A 19,041-nucleotide genomic window follows, 5' to 3' on the forward strand; every position below is an offset into this window, starting at 1 on the left:
CCACCATCCGTCGTCCTCCTCATGTACGAGTGTTGCAAGAAGGTTTTGAACTTCAAAGGTATGACATTGGTTCAAGCTTTGTCATATTATGGCTAAAAAGGGGGAGAGATGGTACATAGCATGCTGATTTTGCTACTGTCAAAAGAAACAAAGGAAGATCTGAAGACAGAGTGAAATGAAGATGTTATGATGTGGTTAAGCAGTGAAGAACATAAGTCCAATTTCTGAGAATGTAAAAGACTGTTCTTCCTGATGTCTTGAAAGTTGAAGCAGTTGCTCTTGATCAATGTAAGTTTTAGCCAAAATAAGCCAAAGGGGGAGATTGTTGATGTTTTGCTATGTAGAATTGTCTTATTAGCATCAATGCTTGGCTAAAACATAATAGCAGCTGAAAGTAATAGTGTATAAGTCTTGCAAATATGAAAATAACAAAACAGGTACTAAAGCAAGATGTTATATGGAATGTCATGACTTCAACCATGACATCGCGCCTGCAAAACTGAGGAAGAAAGACTCAGTTTGTACTTAACAGACACAGAATATTCTATGAATATTATGTAATCCTATGTGGTGCATATTTAAAGGTCAAAGAATCAAGTCAGAATATTGAAGAATCAAATCTAATGATTGAAGATTCAACGGTTTCTAATTTAGGAGATAAATTATGAAACTTATGATTAAAAGACCTTATTTGTAGCAGAATATTTTCTACATACTTGTAATAGCAAAAGTGTTGCGATTTGTAAGCCCAAGTCCAACTGGGATCAGGTTATAAATAGAAACCTTTGTAACCTAATTTTGTAGAGCTAATAGCCAGAGCTAGGAAGATGTAGTCTCGAAGGTTAGCCGTGTAGGTGAACCACCCGGTGTGTGGGATTGTCACTGATTTGTGCCTCAAAGCCTGTAGGTGAGAGGTTTAGTGTAATCACTCAGAAGCTATGAAGCAATGAGTGAATGGTTGTTCTTGGAGGAAGCTTGTAAGCAACTTCAAGTTGATATTGTGTTTATTTGTGTTTAGAGTGTTGGGAATTAGGTTGTCGATGCAGTGGCTGAGTTGTTGACTGCTAGACATCTTTGCTATGATGGGGAGTGGAATGGAGATATTCCATATCTAGGGAGAACCTAGGTAGAGATTGCATTGGGTAGGGTTTAAGTGCGAAGTTGTAAACGGGGGAGTTTAGCTTCAAATTAAGACTACTGATAGTGGATTTCCTTCCTGGCTTGGTTGCCCCCAGAGTAGGTTAGTTAGAATTGAACTTGGTGAACAAAATGGTGTGTTGTTTATGTTTCTGCGTTGTTTATTTGTTTGTCCAGTTTGGATGTCATAACATCGTGCATGACATCAGTGTTTGGTTGAATGACTGTGGTGTCACAAAATCTCTACAAAGCAGAGTTATTTGTGTTAACTGAACTAATATGATCCCGGCACTCATGGACTTCTGAATGTAAGAAGTAATCAAAATTCGGGGGATCTGTATGTACTGCCTCAGCTAAGCTGATGACAAAAAAGGTGTCATGACATTGCGTATGACATTTTGAGTCTGTCCTACCAGAATTTTCAATGTCCATGTTCAATTCTTTGTTTAACCATAAAATGAAACTTCTCCCAGTTTAGGACGAGGTTAACTTGTACACATCTGTCCAATACTTTTTTTAGATTTGAAAGGCATCCCTCGAAATCTTCCCCACATAGAGAGAAGTCGTCCATAAAGACTTCAATGATTTTGTCTATGTAGTCAACGAAAATTGACATCATGCATCTCTGAAATATTGCAGGGGCGTTACATAATCCAAACGGCATTCGTCTATAAGCGAATGTTCCATAAGGGCACGTGAAGGTTGTTTTCTCTTGGTCATCAGGGTGAATTGGGATTTGGAAGAATCCTGAGTAACCATCCAGGTAGCAGTAGTAAGAGTGTTTTGCTAAACGTTCGAGCATTTGGTCAATAAATGGAAGAGGGAAATGGTCTTTCCGCGTGGCCTTGTTCAATTTACGATAATCGATACACATCCTCGCACCAGTCACCACTCTTTCAGCGATAGATTCGCCAGACTTATTTATGGGAAATGTTATGCCTCCTTTCTTTGGTACGCAATGGACCGGACTTACCCACTGACTATCAGAGATTGGATATATAATTCCTGCATTTAGAAGTTTGGTGACTTCATCTTTAACTACTGTGCTCAGGATTGGGCTGATCCTCCTTTGATGTTCCATAGAGGTTTTGCAATCTTCTTCCACCATGATGCGATGCATACATATGGAAGGACTTATTCCTTTAAGATCGACAATGTTATATCCTAACGCAGATGGGTATTTTCTTAACACTTGTAACAGTTTTTCAGTCTCTGTTCCTCCTAACTCTGCATTGACTATTACTGGTCTTTTGAGCTCATTGTCTAGGAATTCATATCTAAGAGTTTTAGGTAATGGTTTAAGGTTCAATGTTGGTTTCTTAGGGCAAGGCATATGGTTGGGTGTTAAAGCTAAGCATTCTCTTAAGCTATCGTCTCGATATTCTGAACGCCAATTGTCATCTTCGAAAATAAGGGGCATTGGAATCTTTATAACATCAGAGTAAGATTATTCTGATAATCCTATCTCTCTTATACATTCATCAATAATGTCCCCTAGATAGCATGTATCTTCTATAGTTGGGGCTTGAAGGAATTGTGTTAGAATAAATTCGACCTTCTCTTCACCTACTTTGAATGTCATCTTGCCTTTCTTTACGTCTATAATAGCTCCAGCAGTGGCCAGAAACGGTCTTCCTAAGATTATAAGGGTATTGACGTCTTCCTTTATGTCCATAATTATGAAATTCGTAGGGATGTAAAACTGTCCGATGCGGTCTTTTAGTTTCTCCATAATTATGAAATTCGTAGGGTATGGAGAAACTCCATAGGTCTTTTAGCTTAGGTGGCATTTTATTTTGAATTATCGCACTACATTCGGTAGTGAGTGTTACGGTCTCATTGTCTTCTATCTTTTTCTTATTTGATAGGATCTCTTTGAGAAATTTAGCATATGAGGGCATTTGTGTAATAGCTTCTGAAAAAGGAATTGTAATGTTTAACTATTTAAGAAGTTTGACAAATTTCATAAACTGCCTTATGCTTTTATATTTTTCGAATCTTTGAGGGTATAGGATAGGTGGTTTATAGAGAGGTGGAGGTACGTATGGCGCTTCTTTTTCCTTCGTCTCGCCTTCCTTGTCCTCTTTCTCTTTTGGGTTACTTGGTCTATCCTTGGGTCCACTTTCCTCCTCAGTTGATTTACTAGGGCTTTGGAACATAGCATGGTTTTTAAGTCGAGGGTCAGTTGGTTCATCCATCTCTTTACCACTTCGCATAATAATAGCATGAGCATGTCCTTTCGGATTCGGTTGTGGTTGTCCAGGAATCGTCCCGGCAGGTGCGACAGTAGGTGCTTGTTGTTGTGCCACTTGAGAGATTTGTGTTTCAAGCATCTTGTTGTGAGTGGCTAACGCGTCTACTTTAGTTGCCAACTGTTTGATTTTCTCATTGGTGTGTACATTTTAGTTTAGGAAGTCCTTATTAGTCTAAGTTTGAGTGGCTATGAAATTTTCCATCATTAATTCTAGGTTAGATTTCCTAGGGACGTTAGGAGCAGCTAAGGGTGCCTTTTGATATCCAGGTAGTATACTAGGTGCTTGTCCAGGCGCATATAAAGCATTATTGTTCTTATACGAAAAATTGGGGTGATTTTTCCATCCTGGGTTATATGTGTTTGAGTAAGGGTTTCCTTGAGCATAGTTTACTGGTTCAAGGGAAACTCCTGCCAAAATATGGCACTCGGGGGCAGCATATCCAGACATCCCGCATATTTCGCAATTGGGGGCTACAGCAGACACGGCGGCTACAGGTGCTACAGTCAGTTTTTCGATCTTCTGAGTTAGGGCATCGACTTTGGCGTTAACACGGTCAAGGCTGCTTATCTCGTACATACCACTCTTCGTTGAAGATTTCTCACTAGAAGTTCTCTCTAACGGAGCTCTCTCGCTTCCCCATTGATAATGATTTTCAGCCATACTCTCGATAAGTGCATATGCATCGGTATATGCTTTGTCCATCAGTGCGCCCCCTGCGGCGGCGTCAATTGTAAGTCTCGTGTTGTATAGGAGACCATTGTAAAAGGTATGGATAATTAACCATTCTTCTAATCCGTGATGTGGGCAGAGTCTCAGCATGTCCTTGTATCTCTCCCACCCTTCGAATAGAGACTCATTGTCTTTTTGTCTAAACCCATTTATCTGGGCTCTTAGCATGGCGGTCTTACAAGGTGGAAAATATCGTGCTAAGAAGACTTTCTTCAGTTCATTCCAGGTAGTGACTGAATTAGCGGGTAAAGACTGGAGCCAAGCTCTAGCTCTATCCCTTAGTGAAAAAAGGAAAAAGGCGTAGTCGGATAGCTTCTGAACTAACACCATTTGCTTTTACAGTGTCTGCGTATTGCTGACAACAAATGAAGATTAGGGTCTTCCGTCGGACTCCCAGAAAATTGACTTTGTTGTACTGCTGACAACAAAGATGGCTTTAGTTCAAAATTGTTCGCCTCAATAGCAGGAGCAGCAATGCTATTGTGTGGTTCAGCTTGCGAAGGGATGGCGTAAGACTTGAGAGGACACAGCAGTTCTCCCATGGTGGATTCTTCAACTGGTTTAGAAATAGGATTAGGAACAAGAGTGCGAGTCCGTCGTAATCGACGTGGTACAGTGATAAAACGCTCTGGTTCGGAAATTGGCAGCACTAAGTCTTCACTTTGAGAGTGAGTACTTGGCATGCAGAAAGGGAATTAAGTAATTTAAATTTACCTTAGTCTCTACAACGTAACAGTTAATTACGATATCGACCAAATTAGTCCCCAGCATCGGCCCCAAAAACTTGATCGCTACAAAACCGGCATGTCTATGATTATGACTGCAAGTGCACAGTCTATCATGTAGCTTTAAAGATTATCGAACCCAAAGGACTAAGAATCGACCTACGGTACTTAATTGTTACTACGTAAATCTAAGGCTAATATCTGATTAATTAGGATCAGACAAGGGAAATAGGGAAATAGAATTAAATCGAATTAAGAGAGAATTATACCGGTATGTAACAGTCGGACGTCGAGGATCTAGTAAACTATCCACGTGAATCGTAATTTAAAATATCTTTCCGTAGAAATCATTAGTTTAAAAACCTCCCTTTCACACTCTCGTGTTTATTGATTACGATCTTATTATTAAACCTAAGTGAGTGCTCTCGCTGTGTCAATTAAAGTTTAAAATAATTTTTGAAAACAAATGAAGACTAATTAATCTTAAAGCGCTCTCGCTGTATTTAAGGTTAATGCTTAACTCCTACTGTCCAGTTAAAATCTCAAACTCTCGTTTTTATTGATCCTAACTTCTATCGTTTTCAACTCTCATTACAAAACGGTTTAATTAATTATTAGAAATTATAACCAGATAAATAGATTTTCATTAATAAATTACGTCGAAAGCATTACAAGATTCCCTCAGTTATATCACTTTACATACCGGTAATAAATATTTAGCCAGACATTATTTTAATTAACGTATTAGAACAGATATAGCAGGTAAATAATATTCCAGACATAAATTGACAATACAGCATAAATAATAAACAATAATTAATACTGAAAACAAAAACCTGAATTAAATTGCGGAACTGAAAATATCAATCTGGTAGTACCAAATCTTGAATTCGGAATTGGAATTAAATTGCATAAACAAACTCTATTCCTAAAACTAAATCTAAATTCTGAAGCTGAAAGAAAATTGAAATGCAATAGTATTTCCGGTGTGGAAATCTATTGCTGAAAAATGGTTGGGAAAAACACTTGAACTGAGCTGGAAATAGAATGCAGAGAATGTAAATTTGACGGCAGTAGGTTAAAATCTTCGTCCCTCTTCAAATCATCTTGCTGGGTATTTATAGAGTTGCTTTAGGAATCTTGAATCTTGAATTGTTTCGTCTCAGTGCTGACTTAACGGAGGAAAATTAGGCGGAGAAAATATAGGGTTGACGACGCTCTTCTGAGTGTGAGTGTGTGACTAACGTCACACACTAGAGAAAGGAAGTGTGCCGACTGGCAAGAGGGGGCGACGACCGGCGTGGCCTGGTGGGTACCACTCGTCTTGGGCCACTTGGTGACGTGCATCCTCCTTCTTGGGCTGCTTGGTCCGTGGGCCTGTTTCTTCTTGTTTGCGCCCTCAATCATTTAAGCACCCCTTTTAGTATTTTTCTCTTCATTTTGGCTCATTTCTTTGATTATTTTCTTTGCAAGCCTTGATTTATTAAATACCTGAAACAAAACAAAAATACCGGCATAATACAAAATAAAGTAAAATAATTGAAATAAAATAGGAAAATAATACATGTAAATTAAGCTAAATATACGATACATTTTCGTGTGATCACAGAGCTGTCTAGAAGGGTTCAAACCAATTTCAGCAATCAAACACCTTCTAATATCATCATAAGAGGTATCCAGATCATCATATACCATCTGTTACACCTTAAAATCAGAATTCGATTTCTCACTTTGAAGGTAAGCCTCAAACTTTGAACTCCACGATTCATGCAATTTAAATGAATAAATGAGTTACCATCATGTTTCTGCACTTATAAGGATCATTAGCCCTCAATCAATTGAATGAATTCATGCATATACACCATTTCAGATTAAAATTTTAGTATAAGGTTCTTAGTTGTTCATACGTGAAATTTTAAGCTAAACTTAAAATAAATAAAAATAATCACCACCATCATATTCCTTGTTGAAAATTGAGTGAAATCCATGTTTACATCATTGCATTTGGTTGAGAAATGAGAGAGCTAGAAATTTGAATTTTTCAAAAGCTTGAGGTTAAAGATGAAGATGGAGGTCGCGCCATTTTCTAAACTTAGAAGCAAGTTTATAATATTTTGAATGGAAGGCGTGTTTTAAAATGAATACATCGTCTGCCCTAGTGGCCAAAGCCCGCGTCCAAAGTCTCTCTCTTACCCAAGGTCTAAGGTTCGATCCCCCCCTCAGACCTTTTGCTCATTTTATTTTTTTTAAACACACTTAACACTTGTTTTAAAATATATTCAACTTGAGTCACTCCCTTAACAAGCCACGCGCGTGGCACAACTGGTTTTGTTTTGAGTTGGTGAACCCAAGGGCGTGGGTTCAAGCCCTTAGAAGGCCAAACCTAATATTTTAGAACTATTTTCTTTCATTTTCTTTCACAACTTCACCCATTCATTTAACATAGCAAAATTAATTATTTTCAAATGATTTTTTCACACACTCTTCATTTATCACATATATTTTATGATCATACAAAAGAATCACAAAAATATTATTTATTTGACATATTTTTATTAGGTTTAAAAGTGTTACTTTTTAGTATTTTTAATACTTTAAAAATAAGTTTTTCTTTGATTTCAAATAAAACCTAATCAATTTCAAATAATCTTGTGAATAAAACCTAATATTCTAAGTCTTAATTAAGTGTGAATAATATTTTCTATCTTAATTTAATTTGGTTTTATCAATTAAAAAATTGTTTTACAAAACTCTCAATTAAATAGACGCTTAAGGTTTTCAGTCAACAAAACTCCTTCAAAAAATCTTCAAAATAACTTTCAAAATCAAAACACCTTCTTTCATTCAAATAAAACTCATTGGGCTTCTCCTAGAGTATGAGTCCCGTCCTTTTTCCTGCAATCATCTATTCTAATAAACATTCAACTATTTTCAACTTTCCTCCATTTGTTTTTCGTAAACAATTATTCACGGGCTTCTCCTTGAGTTGTAAGTCCCAAACATCTTTCATATGTTTTTCATAAACAAATATTCATGGGCTTCACCTTGAGTTGTAAGTCCCAAACATATTTCATCTAATTTTCATAAACAGTTAATCATGGGCTTCTCATTGAGTTGTAAGTCCCAAACATCTTTCATCAATTTTTCATAAACAGTTGATCATGGGCTTCTCCTTAAGATGTAAGTCCCAATCATCTTTCATCTGGTTTTCATAAACAGTTAATCACGGGCTTCTCCTTGAGCTACAAGTCCTAAACATATTTCAAAACATCCTTCAACTTTTTTTCATAAATAGTTATTCCTGGGCCTCTATCAAGAGTGTAAGACCCAACACCCTTTTGTTCATATAGAAAATAAATGTTCTGGGCCTCAGTCAGAGTGTAAGACCCAACACCTTTCTTTTCATTTCATAACTCATAAAACATCTAAAAAACATCAAAAACATTTCTCTGCATTCATTCATGATCAATATGAAGGTGGAGAAAAACACAAGAAAGGGGGGATTGAATTTTGTTCTTTATCATTTAAAAATCCTTTTCTTTAATTTCTTTTCTTTCTCATCTTATCTCATCTGTTGGGTTATGCTTTTAGTGTTGCGGAAGCATGTGGAAGTAGAACTACATAACCAATGAGATATTCATTTTAACTTCTAAGTTTAATCAGAACTTCTGGCTGGTCTCGGTGCACTTCTGAAGAACTTTTGCGTGAATGTTCTAAGTTAAAAACGTGGAGTACAGAAAATAAAAGACACATTCATTTTTATCCTGGTTCACCTTCTGAATAAGGCTACCTCCAGTCCATTTTCTTCAGGTGATTTTCCTCTCAATAGAGGTCTTAATCCACTATAACCAAATCATGATTACAACTGCACGATCCCCCATCTTGACTAACCATCCTGCACAGCCAACTGCTGTGACTTACAATCTGGACAATGACCCGTTCAATGATCTCCACGAGATATATCGTCCATTGACTCAGGAACCCTGCACAAGCTACCCACGAGTGACTAACCCCTAGTTGATTGAACCGTTCAGTGATCCCATCTAGATATAACGTTCATCAATCTAGTAAACTTCACAACAACACGTTGTGACTAATTCCCTGCACAGCTACCTGCTGTGACTGACTGCAATGGATTGTTCAGTGATCTCCATGAGATATAACATTCATTGACTCCTGGACTCCTGACCTTCACTCGGTCTCCAAGAGATTTCAACATTGACTGCAGCCAATTGTCTTCTTAAGCTTCTGACCTTGAATGGTCGCTTAAGGCATCTTCTGGAGATTATTAGTGTGCTTCTTATTCAAGCATATTTTCTCCTATTCTAAGTACATGTGTTTACGACTCACTGACTCGAAGCCACTTCTGGAACCTAAACAATCTATCAGAAGTTTCCTAAGATATAACGCACTACGAGCAACAACTCTATGTGTTTTACATTTAAATACAAGAATCAAATATCTTGCAGTCTTCTTTTCTTCAACTTCTAGGTGAGATCTTCTTCTTCTGGAAGCAGATAAAGAGCAGCAGCTCTTAAGTTTGATGCTTCCGTCTTGATCTTCTTCTGCAAATCTTCTTAAGCTTATTTAGAGGAACAGCTCTATTGTTGAATGCTTTTGATTTGATCTTCAGCCTCTTCTTTAAGCAAATTCAGAGCATCATCTCTGTTTTGAGTTGCTTCTTCAAATGATCTTCTAAAAGCGGATTTAGAGTAGCAGCTGTAGTAAGTTGCTTCTTCATAGTGATCTTCAGCTTCTGTTTCTTCAATACTGATCTTAAAGCTTATTATAGCTGATGACGTATTGATTAACATCGGTAAACATGAAACATTCTACGAGCAACAACTCAGTGTCTTCTATTTCCTTTGTCCTTCAATATGATCATTTAACCACATGATCAAGTATTCTAGGATATCTTCTAACCCCATTGGAGGATACTGCTTAACAGCAGATTTTCTTCTTCATCCTTTGAGAGTTTCTTCATGGTAGGCATATGATGTATATTTCAACATTTAATCATCATACACATAGTGTATGTTTCCACTAATGGAGCAATTTAATTAGCTTGTAAGCTTTCACGTTCTAGATTTTCATTTCCATCTTTCTTCACAGAGGCATGTGTTTAGTGTATAACAACACGGTGGATTGATCACATACATAATATGTGTTTTCATTAGTGTATCTTCTGATGTGTGTTTGCTTTCTCACACATTTTCTCTTTTGTAAGGTACATGCATATGATAAGTGCATTTCAACACTGTTGCTTATCACATACAGAGTATATGTTGCCTCTTGTATCTTCTGAAGCATGTCTTCAAATTTCTTCAGTTTGATGTACATGGTCAGCTGCTTCATCTACATATGCACAAATGCATTCTGCAGATTCTTTCTTCTTCTTTTGTGCAGAATATATCTTTGGTTGCACACTTTCTTCTTATCTGCATGGATGATCCTCACTGGATATTTTCTTTTTCTCTCCGTATCCATTCAAGGGATGGATGATCACTCACTCTCCATTCTGGATAGATTGATTTCTCACTCTGTGCAGGATGGAAGGACTCCATACACGATTGTCACTCCATGCACATCAAGTTTGAAGTTTGGTTCTATTTATAGCTTGATGAGTGGTTACCGTTGGAATGTAGTCGTTGCAATCTGGTTGAGTATAGCTTTGAACGCTTCGTATTGATTAGCTGCTTGTGTCCATGAAAGAACCTTATCCTGATGTCAGTCAATGGCGTGCTACTCTGGTTTTTCTTTTTCCAATGTGCTGCATGTAGCTTGCTTCTTCTTTTAACCTTGGGAGTTGTTCCTTTTTAAATGTTGTACCCTTTTTGCATGTGATGATGTTTCTAACGGCTCTCCCTTTGATTCTAAGCTCTTTGTATTTTAATTAATATGTATGTTGAGCTGTAGATTCTTCATTGGCTTGTATGTGACTTCAGTTGATGTTTGTATCTTGTATGTCATAGCGTTGTGTCTTCAGAACTTATAACTTCAGAACTTCTGATCTTTCTTCTTGCGTGATTTTCTGATATTACAAAAGCTTCTTGTGATACCGTTGTTGCTGCATATTCTTCTGAATGGTCTTTTTCATCATTGTTGCATCTTTACTTCTGATTTACTGATTTTGGTTTGTTTGACGTATTCTTAATCAGAACATCTGATTAATGATGTTTAGCTTTGTCAATCTTCTGGATGTTTGGTTCTTCATGTATTCTTTCATATCTGATCCAGTTTCTTATGTATTCATTGTGCTATTTTTTTGATGAATTTTGTATGAGGTTTATAGCACAATATCTGCACACTAAATGAAACCATTAGTAATAAAATTGTTGCTTCAAAATACATATGTTTGCTTATCATCAAAACTAGATTCTGAACATAGATTCTCAATCTTGTTCTAACACAATAATTGTTCATCATATTCACTGTATAGTTGTTATAACTATTATATTTCATCATATTTGTTATACCTGTTGCATCTATTATATTTTTGTCATCATACTTGTTATAACTATTATATTTCATCATATCTGTTATACCTGTAATATATATCAGTCATATATATACCCTGCTTAGATCTCCGTTCGAGAAAAACCATAAGATGAGCAATTGTATATATATGAAAAACCATAAGATGAGAAATGATATATATATATATATATATATATATATATATATATATATGAAATTCTAATATCAGATATGAGATGTCGAATGAGATGTCACGACACGATATCTGAGTTATGAACAAGGATAATCACAGCAGCAATAAACATGCAGAAAGTAAATAACACAGCAATATGTTTACCCAATTTGGAACAATCATTCCTACTCTGGGGGCTACCACGCCCGGATGAAATCAATATCCGATAGTATCAATTCGAAGTTAAACAATCCCAGTTTACCCTTCTCACTTAATCACTACCCTTCCTATGACTTATACCTAAGTCTCACTTAGGTTTGAGGCCCTCTTCAAATCCCTTCCAATCACAATCCCCTGTGATAAAATAAAAATCAAAAGAAAAATATCCAGAAGATACTCTTCCAGAACAAACTGCTCCTCGATGCTTAAAAGCTTACGAGGACGCAAATACTCTCCTTGCTTAAAAGCTTCGGAGATCAAAAAAACATTCAACACCTAAAGGATTGTGAATGTGCACATACAAAACAAATATGACGCTTAAACAACCACTCAAACCTCAAGACCTAATGCAGCATTGACCGAAAGCTTCAATTAGGATTCACAATTCCTTTTTATAGAGCGACGCACAAAAGGGCTTGGGCCAATTAAATTAGATGGCTAAAAATCTATTTTAATCCAGAAGCCTTCATGCAATCAGGAAGCAAATACTCCTACAAAGCTGGAAGGCCCAGAGACCAACACCCTGAAATAAAGCAATCACACAGAACCATAGAAATATCAAGACATCTGTCTTGACATCATCGCAGAACATCCCTCCATAAGATTTGTTTTACCAAAGTTATTGCCAACATAGAACCAAGGAATCAACAATATATATATATATATATATATATATATATATATATATATATATATATATATATATATATATATATATATATATTATATATATATATATATATATTATAGCACTATGACCCGAATTGAGGATTACTTCCCAGTGAAGCCTCTCCTGATTAAACAACATAGTTTGTCACCACAAGGAGAATTAAACAACATAGATTGTGATTATGTTTTATTTTCTTTAATTGTACAAAAAAAATGTTAAAAACATGTGCGTTCGCACTTCGCAAAGATATTAGTATGATTACCTGTGCGTTCACATGGTACTGGTGTATTACCCGTGCGTTCGTACAATATTGGTGTGTTACTCGTGCGTTCACACGGGTACTGACGTGATACGCACACTTCTGTCAAATAAATGTATTTTATCCAAAGAGTTGGTTTATTTTTAAAAGAAAGAAATATTTTTTAAAAAATAAAATTGTTAATCAAAATTGTTTTTCATATTGTTTTTTAAATTGTTTTTCTCGAACACTAGTGTCTTACCCGTGCGTTCGCGCAGATATTGGTATACCTGTGTGTTCGCACGGTACGGATGTGTTACCCGACATTCGCACAAGTACTGTTGTACTCGTACATTCTCAGGGATACTGATGTGCATTCACTGATTTTCAAATAATACATGATAAAATATAGTATTTTTGTTACAAATATTATAAAAATAATAATAATAAACATTGTATATATTTTTTTTTTGACAAAAGACGAATCATGATTGTAACCATAATTGTAAATTTTATATCATAATTGTATGGTATGAATGAGTGGTACAAAATAATATGGCCTTCTTTCCATATATATAATTTAATATCGTTAAATATATTTTAATATGTATTAGAATTTATTATTTTAGTTATATATTTTATTTTTATAAGTTTTTCTATTTTAAAAAATCAAATATTATTTAAATTTTATAATAAATAAAAGATAGTACATATATCTGCACTACACCTCCTCTTTTATTATAACTATGTAAAAAATAAATAGTAGGCTATAGGCACATGAATAGTACACACATAAAACTTTTAAATACTTTTAAATATAGATGAAGCAAAATAATATTTATATCTTACTATAAATTCAAACTTTAATATAATTGATTATATTTAAATAATTTAATAAAAAAATATGTGAATTTGAGAATCATTAATGATAATTTATACTTAATGATTCCTAGTTTCTATTTTTAAATCTTACATATAGTTAAATTGAGAATGATTAATGATAATTTATAAGTAATGATTTAAATTTCTTCTAAGAAAAATAAGACTAATTTTAATTACAAAACAGTTCTTCAAGCTTAAAAAGAATAATGACAACTATTTGTAATATTATTCGGTAAACAATATATGTTGCCTTTAGAAAAAAGAAAAACATTGATTTGAAAGTGATTTGATACACTTTAATGGAAAATAGAAAAAGAATGTATAGATTTAAATTAAAACTGATTTAATTGACACATTACTTCCATTCCATTTCAATGTTAGTGTAATAATATAGTTTTATTTGAAATTAAATGTACCTCTATTTGAAAATTATATTATTTATTTGAAAATTATATTATTTATAGTAAATATTGCATAAAGCAAAATATATTAATTTAAAAATATAAATATAATGTTGGAGCGGGTCCACGACATATTTTTATTATTGAGTATATTTGTCATGTTCTAAAAAAGTATAAGAAGATAGAGTAGGTCCACAATAATTATTTTTAATTATATATTATTCTTTATTTAATACTCTTAAAATAATAATAAAATATTTATTAATCATTTAATTAATAATTTTTTGCTTACAATATCTAAACAATAGTTATAAATATGCAATAAAAATATTTAATCATTACTCCCTCTGTCCCAAATTATAAGAGAAAATTACTTTTTAGATTCATTTAATAATTAATGTATTTGGTCTATATAAAGACCAGATACATTAATTCTTCAATGAATCTAAAAAGTGATTTTCTCTTATAATTTGGGACGGAGGGAGTATTTTTTATGTTTGAAGTGCCCAATAAAGGTTTGTCCTATCCAATGTAGGTTTGCAATATCTAGTGTCTGATGTTTACACAATTCAATGTCTGAAGTTTGCATTTTTCAATGTGCAAATGCACTTCTTATTCATTACTCCTCTCTATTCTTTTTTCTTTTCTTTTGTTTCATAATCTAGTAAAAAAAATTCAATAAGAAAATAGAAAGTGGTTGAACCAGATAAATCAATTTTGAAATGTTTTATTATAATCATACCAATAATAGTTATAATAATGATGATAAAAGATATGAAATTTAAATAAATAATAGACACATTATTTAAAAAAATACACAACATCACATTTCATTGCATTCTCTCTCTAAATATTTCTCATCTTAATCTAAATGTGTAGAAACATAAAAAAAATAGTTACACTTCTTAATAATTATTAAATTTATATATATATATATATATATATATATATATATATATATATATATATATATATATATATATATATATATATATATATATATATATATATATATATATATATATATATAATGAATTGCAAAACAGAAGATCAAAAAATTAATAAAAATCAAAATAAATAAAAAAGATATTAAAATTTTTCCATCTTCTTATCCGTAGATCTACCATCTGAAATAACAAAAGAAGTGAAGAAGATGAAAAAAATGGTTCTCAGATTTACAACATAAAAAAACAAAAAAACATTAAAACTTACACTTTTCTTTTCTTTTATTGGTGTTGTTTAACCTTTTCCATCTTTATTTTGTAGATCTACAATCTTAAAAAAAAAAAAAAAAAAACAAAAGTTAAAAAATATTAAAAAGATGAAAAAGATTAGTTTTTTTCATGAGCTTCAGAAATGACAAAAATCGATTTATATTATCTTGCGATGGTTACATATATGTGCAGATCTACACTCTAAAATCACAAAAACTTACATTTTTCATATTGTTTTAAAGTCAGTTTGCATATCTACTACCTGAAAAAAACAAAAAACAAAAAGGAATGTGAGAGATTGCATCTAAGTGAATGAAAGAATGAGAGAAAATGAAGTAGAAAGAAAGAGAGAGGAATGTGAAAAGATGTAGCAAGCAAATAGAAAGAAGGAAAAAAAGTGGTTGGGTGCAGAGAAAGCGTGAGAAAAAAGGGAGAGAGAGAGCGTGAGAAAAAAGGGAGGGAGAGAGAGAAGAAGTTTGTAAATGTGTACCAAACTTATTTTAACTTATATATAAAATAATCAGCATCAATTTAATAATAATAATAACCGACAATAAAATGTGAAAAGACAATGAAAAACAAAAATTAAGTATGTGTTTGCAAAAGAGCATGGGGTAGAAAAGACTTTTCCAGAGACACAATTTTGCTTATATATATATATATATATATATATATATATATATATATATATATATATATATATATATATATTTCTTTTGTTTTTCTGGATGTATACAACAATTTGTAAAAAATGACCGTGTGAAGGTCTCCTAGCTCGAGGTCGCAATCATACAATTTTTTTTATTTTTTTATTTTTTTATTTTATTTTTAAGGCATAGAAGAGATCATTCACTTATATTCATCAGACCTACACGTAGAGCAAGCTTAGGCCGGAGCCGACTGCGGAAATAAACTACTTAAGGACTTTGTGAAAAATTAAAATCGTAACATAGGGAGTAAATGAAACTAATTCTAATATTTACAAGGTTTAAGGTGCAAAAACGATGTCAATTTTTCAAAAAGGGTACCCAGGACAAAACACACCCTATCTTAAACTTGTCTCATAGCTCGAAGGTTTTTGAAATACATTGTATTCTTTTTAGCATAAAATTTTTTTTGTAGGGTTAAAATGGGGAAAACTGAAAAATACACTATGCAAAATGACTCGTCCATCACATGTATTTCATTGGCAACTAAATAGACAAAATAAACAACTAAAAACTCAAAATATAAATACGGAAAGTAAATGAAAGCGAGTAAAAGGTTCCTCCCGCACTTAAATCAGACATTGTCCCCAATGCTTAAAAGTAAGGGCAGGAAGGAGGTACCTGAGTAGGCTAGTGGGGTTCACTAGTACCTACGCCATCCTGGGTAAATCGACTAGAACGACGACTGCGGCTACGACGGCGGTGCTCTCTGTCAAGTGAAATTTGCTCCACACGCTGAGTAAGAGCGGCATTCTCCGCTTGCAGCTCGCGAGTCCTACCTATGAGGGTGTCTTGGGTAGCCTCCATCAGGCGGAAGTGAGTGGCAAAGCTGTCCTGCTGACGGTGCTGCTCAATATAGAAAGCATGCTGAGACTCCACAATGGTACGCAGTGAGGTTGCGTTACTTGTCTGGGAGGCTTGCATGAACGCCATGTTATCAGCAACCTGTTGTTGAATAGTAGTGAGGAGAGCATCACGCCTCACCTCCCGAGCCATGTGTTCTCTCCACATGTCCTCAGTGACATAGAAGCTAGGAGCGGTACCTGCATGTGGGTTAGAAGAAGATGGTGCAGTGTGTGATGGTGTGAAATTTGGTGGTGACTGGGTACGCAGATCGTACTCGTCATCAGTGTTGTTACCCTCGTCCATAAGAAGATTTGGGGGTAACGGACCAGTGAAAGCGGGAGCACTTAAGTCATAAGTCTAGTTACGCTCAAATCTTATATTTGTGCGTCGAGTGCAAGGGAGAACAATACTTGGTACAGTAGTACCACTTACCATAAGATGGAAATCGCCTTCCCTCCTCGTCTTGCAAAGGCGCATATCTTTTAGGAACTTAAAATTTGCAATACGAGGAGGAAGTGGCTATAAAGTAGCAAGCTCCGTGTCCAAACTCAGGGCACGAGCAATAGTAGTAACTAAACCACCAAAAGAAATCGGTCCCCCCTTTTTCAAAATAAATTTCATGCGAGCAATCATAAAAGGGACCGGGTTAATTTTGGTGTTAGTAAGGGATGCTTGCATGATTATTAGTTCTTTAGCATTCACTTTGTTTGGGTTCTCCCGAGCAAAAAGGGTGCATGCTAAAAGATAGCGGAAGATACGAATGGCCGGGTTATTGATACTTGAAGCTAGCAGGCCATCAAAAGAATCAATATTAAGGTTTGTAAGCTTGGCCCAAAATGCATAGCCTTCAAGTGGCCATTCCGTTTCCAAAGGTGCTTCACAAATAGTACCGTCCCCAAAAGGCATCCTAAACAATTCGGCTAAACCGTCGGTGGAGTATTGATATTCAACATTAAACATTCTAAATTGAACTCCACCTACGGTACTAGCGGTGTTAGACGTGTCATTATAAATTAAAGAGCTCAAGAACTCATGTGTCAGCCGAGTGTAGGTTGGTCCTTTGGCGGAAAAAAATATCATGCATACCTAATCTTTCCAATAGTTCAAAAATATTATGATACAAAGCTAAAGTATAAAGACGATCTTCATCGATGTACCTGGTAGATTTGATTGGTACAGTTTGTAGCTTCTTAAGCAGCTTTTGTTGTCTTTCTCCTAGCTTGCCATTTCGTAAAACATACCCATTGAATTCCATTTCTGAGCTTTGTTGAATGAATGAGAGGAAGAAAATAGAAATTTGTTTGTTTTGAAAGAATATTGTTGATGGTGAAAGAGAAGAATGGAGAGTGGAGGTATTTATAGAGACGGTAAGATAGGGTGTGAAAAGAGATTTAAAGTGGTTTTTAATGTAGTGGGGGAAGTTATGGAAGATAATGGGTGTTTAAGGTGGTTAATTGTGGAAGAAAGTGGTGTTGAAAATGGAGAAAATGGGAAAAGGGGGCTTTCACCTCGGTTTTTTGACGAGAACTGACTCTTCTTTTTATTTTATTTTTCTGAATTGTGAAAAGCAGAGAGTCGCCACCGACTTTTATTTTATCCAATTAAGGAAAGGTTTATAAAAGAAACAGGAAAAGACCTTTGAGAGATTTTGGGTTCGGGGGGTAGGTTATACAAAGGGAAGATGTTAGTACCCTATGTATCCATGGTTATCCATGGGCTCTTAATTGCTTAGCTCACTTGTTTGAATCGTTTGATTTGCTTGAAATGCTTGTATGTGGTTTTAAACATTTTGTAAAGAATTAACTTTGTAATGATCCTTGTGCGGATGTATACAAAGTGTTTATCTTTGAAAGATGTTTTGATGGTTTGAAAAAGATCTTTAACCTTGTAATTATCCTTGTTTGGAATTATACAAAATATAGTCTTTTGAAATTTTGTTTTGAGAAAAAATAGTGATATGCGAGAACTTTTGTTGTTTTTGATTTTTTCTTATTTGAGTAAGCAATTAGGAGGTCTACCCTAAGTTCATAAGGTCCTTTCCTATTTCTTTTAGAAAATTTTCCCTAACTGGATACAAACAGAAATTTGAATTGCATTTAAAACAATATGATTGATTTGAAAAGAGTAACAGGGATTACCCTAAGAGGTGCAAGTGTGATTGTGTTTTGTTTTCAGATATTTTTGTCTTTGGGATTAGTGATCTAGCGCTTCAGTTTTATTCTTGTCATACACGCAGTTTTATATGTACAGGAATTAAAATGCGGAATATAAAGTGCGGAAAGTAAATCTACGCTATTACATCGATTGTGCGAGAAATGTAAACGACGCTATTTACATGAATTTTGCAACCTAATACACTTATCTAGGAA

General features: G+C 34.5%; 1 long non-coding RNA gene and 1 other non-coding gene across 2 annotated transcripts; one reads left to right on the forward strand and one right to left on the reverse strand.

The window, feature by feature from the left end:
• The first annotated feature begins 4,182 nt into the window (after positions 1-4,182).
• Positions 4,183-4,289, forward strand: LOC131642416 (small nucleolar RNA R71). Its single transcript, XR_009295887.1, has one exon. It is a non-coding gene; the product is annotated as a small nucleolar RNA R71 (small nucleolar RNA).
• Positions 4,290-14,330: 10,041 nt separating this feature from the next.
• LOC131642415 (uncharacterized) lies at positions 14,331-15,588 on the reverse strand. The gene is made up of 3 exons (XR_009295886.1): positions 15,341-15,588; positions 15,118-15,180; positions 14,331-15,032 (listed from the first exon to the last, which is right to left on the reverse strand). It is a non-coding gene; the product is annotated as an uncharacterized LOC131642415 (long non-coding RNA).
• Positions 15,589-19,041: the final 3,453 nt, after the last annotated feature.

This window comes from Vicia villosa, unplaced genomic scaffold (genome assembly GCF_029867415.1).
Source record: "Vicia villosa cultivar HV-30 ecotype Madison, WI unplaced genomic scaffold, Vvil1.0 ctg.004982F_1_1, whole genome shotgun sequence".
NCBI lineage: Eukaryota > Viridiplantae > Streptophyta > Magnoliopsida > Fabales > Fabaceae > Vicia > Vicia villosa.